The sequence below is a fragment of the Chelonoidis abingdonii genome, unplaced genomic scaffold (genome assembly GCF_003597395.2).
Source record: "Chelonoidis abingdonii isolate Lonesome George unplaced genomic scaffold, CheloAbing_2.0 scaffold0413, whole genome shotgun sequence".
NCBI lineage: Eukaryota > Metazoa > Chordata > Testudines > Testudinidae > Chelonoidis > Chelonoidis abingdonii.
In genome coordinates, this window is record NW_027424674.1 from 2,902 (window position 1) to 7,068 (window position 4,167).

Below are 4,167 nucleotides of genomic sequence, written 5' to 3' on the forward strand. Positions count from 1 at the left end.
TGTATTTTGGACTTCCGATTTTTATTTTTTTCTGGGAAAAAAATATAATTTCCCAGCCAAATCTACTAATAAGTTATGATTGAATTAGGTCATAATGGAAGATGAATCCATGGTATGGCTTCCAGTTTCTGGATATCCAATTAATTATAATGGAAATTGAGCGTCCACCTTCCTTAGCTGGCTTGCAAGCACTTTACCTAAATTTTTTTTTTTTTTTTTTTTTTTTTTTTTTTTCAGTCCTCAGTTGGATGTATTTGCATTATCATAAAAAGTAAATAAATGACTTTTATGCAGGAGCGGTGCAGGCCAGGTTTTGGCCGCCCTAAGGCGCAGGCCGGCTCGCTAGATCTACGGCTCCAGTGGACCTCCCGCAGGTGGACCTACCGCAGGCGTCCCTGCGGATGGTCCACTGGTCCAGCGGCTCTGGTGGACCTGTTGCAGGCATGCCTGCGGGAGGTCCACCGAAGCAGTCTGCCGTCCTTCCAAATACTGGCACCTTAGGTGACCACCTCGGTTGCCTAAATCGAAGCGCTGGCCCTGCTTTCATGCCTTTTCTTCCCTGATGTGTGTGACTTTGTTCCCTCCCTCTGCCGTTGAAATATGCCAAGCCATCAGACCGCAGTGACCGAGTTCATCTCCGTGGGATTCTACTGCTCTTTGTGATGGTTCTGTCCATGTATACGTGTCCCTGATGGAGAATGTTCTCATCACGGCTGTCATAGAAGCCAACCCATCCCTCCACACACTAATGTATTTTTTCCTTACCAACCTGTCTCTGCTGGAGACCTGCTACATAATGTCCATAGTGCCCAAGATGCTGGTGAGCCTGGTGTCGGAAAACAGAAGGATCTCTCTATGAGTTATACCATTCAGATGTATTTTTTACCCTCTTTGGCATCACTGAGTGCTGCCTCCTGGCTGCCATGGCCTACGACCACTACGTGGCCATCTGCAACCCGTTGCACTACACCCTCATCATGAGAAAGGGGGCCTGCTCCCAGCTGGCCCTAGCCTCCTGGATGATGGGGATGCTGGTGTGCTTGAGCCAGACCAGCTATGTCTTCAGTCTGACATACTGTGAGCACAACAGGATCAACCACTTCTTCTGCGACATCCTGCCCCTCCTGAAGCTGGACTGCGGGGACACCTCTATGAACGTGTTGGTTGTGTACCTGGTGGCTCTTCTTTTCATAACCTCCCCATTCATGCTCATCCTGGCCTCCTACCTCTTCATCATTGCCTCCGTCCTGAGGATGCCATCAGCTGAGGGGAAGTGCAAGGCCTTCTCCACCTTCTCCCCCCACCTCATCGTGGTCTTGCTCTTCTATGGTTCTGGCATCATCACCTATCTCAGGCCCAAGTTCAGTTATTGAATGGAGAGTGACAAACTCCTGGCCCTCTTCTACACAGTGGTGATGTCCATGCTGAACCCCATTGTCTACAGCCTGAAGAACAAGGATGTCAATGGGACCCTGAGGAGGATGCCCTAGGCAAATATAGGGTGAGGTTTCCCAAGAGTACAAATGACTTCCAGTGGGGCCTGGCGGGATGTAAGTATGTCCAAGGGTGGGTTAATTTTCCAAAACCAATGCAACCCACATTGCCAGTCTGAACACACTGGTCCTGCCTGGCCCCTCCTACGGCCCCTGCATACACAGCAGGTGTCTCCAGCCAGGCCTTCCAGCTGGTGAGTGTAGAGAGTTTCCTTCTAGGTCCTTTCTCTTGGGTCTCTCCCCTTAACTGAGCTGGCCTCTTGCTTATGGAGCAAGCAACCTGCAGATTGTTGCCTGATCCCTGGCCCGAGATCCATTCTCTGGGAGGCTGATAATTAGTCATAGATAGACCAAAGCCCACCTTCCTTCAATAGCCAGGCCCCCTTGTGACAGACACTCAACCACCCTCTGTACTTTTGGAAATCTGCCCCATAAATGTTTGAATGTCAACAAAATTCCAAACATCCACAGAGTCTCTTCCATTAGGTGGGAATGAGAGTCATGGGCAACCATGAGTTGTCGTCCAATCTTGATTTTAAAATTGTCAGTGATGGAGAATCCACCACAAGCCTTGAGCCTTGATAAATTGTCTCCAAAGGTTATTACTCTACTGTTAAAAACTTGTGCCATATTTCCTATCTGAATTGTTCTAGCTTCAACTTCAGCCTTTGGATCATGTTAGACCTTTCTCTCCAGACTGAAAAGCTCAGTATCCATGTTTAGTCCCCGTAAGTACTTACAGATGACAATCTAGTCATGCCTTAACGCTCTCTTTGTTAAGCTTACCAGATTGTGCTCCTGGAGTCTATCACTAGAAGTCATGTTGTCCAATCCTTTTATCATTCTGTGTCTCTTCTCTGAGCCCTCTCCAATCTACTAACAACCTTCTAGAATTTTGGGCACCAGAACTGGACACTATATTCCAGCAGCAGTCACATCAGTGCCAAATACAGATGGACAATAATTTCTCTGCTCCTATTTAAGCTTCCCCTATTTATGCATCCCAGGATCACAGTAGCTTTTTAGGCCACAGCATCACACTGGGAGCACATGTTCTGCTGAGCTGAATTATATGTTATAGAGAAGTACAAAAGGTAATAAATTAATTAATTAAATTAAAATACCATATCCCACTAACCTCAGCAGTGATTCAGGACATAATTCTCCAGCCTTGAGTTGTGATCTTGAACTCTGTTATGACTATCTTGACATCCATTATCTTTCTCATAGACAAATAGCAAGCATATATTCTCCAGATGAGCTTTTCCAAACTGTCTAGGAGATTTAGACACACAGTTCCCATTGGTTTTAATGGGAACAAGGTGATAAAATCCCATAAGCAGCTTTGAAATCCTCAGCCTCTGTCTAAATTATATTGTATTTTATATTAAAGGTTAACAATGAGAGAGGAACAAACAAAAGGAAGAGCACAATGTGTGCATCTCCTCATTACCTGTTTGTGTCGGATGTGAGTGCAACATGGTAGCTGTGCCAAGCAGACTCCAAGCACTTTAGACTCCAATTCAGCACTATACTTGCATGTGTTTAATTTTAAGAATGTGAGAATTCCCACTGAGTTCCATACCATTAATAATATGCTTAAAAACTAGACATGTACTAACGGTACCTTGCTGAATTGGTGCTTAAAGAACAACACACAGACAAGGTCAGTAGTGGGGTGAGGTGGATTAGGACCAGGATTCTATCCAGCCATAGGTCCATCAACAAAGCAAAGAACTTATCACATTTCTGGTCCAACAGGCTGCCAGTGCTGTCCTATTAGCAGATTCCAATACTCTCTGGCAATAGGCAACCTCTGTATGTTCTTGGGCATTCGCTCAGCGTAGGCACAGGATCCATGGAATCTGGCTTAATCCAATCCTGGTTACAGAGCTATATACACCAGAGTTACTGTGGGACTTTTTCCAGTCAAGGAGTAAGGGCCTTATCCTCAGCATGACAAGTGATGTGCTACATTCTCCATCTCTTTGAGTCTTAGAATCCATGTTCGTGAGGTAACCAAATCCCATTGGAATTCAGTCAGAATCAGGCACTAATTCCCTTCAGGTCTCTTGAAAATATCAGCCTAAACCAAGATCAGATACCTTTCTGAACAAAACATTCAAGTTCAAACATATTTGCTGGGCTAGAGGCAGGAATCACTGGATGAAGTTCACTGTCCTGTGTTATGCTGAAGATCAGATGAAATGGGCCCTTAAAATATATTATGAATTTTGCAGACTTTTATTTATTGTCTTCGATGGGTCCTGCTCACCTGGGAAAGCACTACTCGGGAAAGGATGGAAGAGTTTGCAGGAAAGGGGTCCTATGTAATGATGTCAGACCTGGATGCTAACGGTGTGATTCAACAAAGTGTTGGAGTCTTACAGGCCATTGTTGGTCAGCTCCTTGCTTCAAAAACAAGCATTACATGGTGGCTGCACTGGGCAGACTCTGAGGCCAACGTTGCAATGAACACTAATTTGCGGTTCCTCCATTTAGTTTCAGCCTATCACGACCTTTTTCTCCAAAAGTTCTGAGTAGTGACAACCCCAGACATGCCTACTAAGGGTAATCAGCAAAAACAAAACAGAACAAACCAGTCAAAAGTTCAGAAATGATGCATAAAAAAGAAGAGGCACTCATATTTAGTGGACACTTTGGTAAAAATTGG

General features: G+C 45.0%; 1 pseudogene; it reads left to right on the forward strand.

Annotated features, from left to right (window-relative positions):
• The first annotated feature begins 691 nt into the window (after positions 1-691).
• Positions 692-1,490, forward strand: LOC116825429 (olfactory receptor 10AG1-like; annotated as a pseudogene).
• The last annotated feature ends 2,677 nt before the right edge of the window (positions 1,491-4,167 follow it).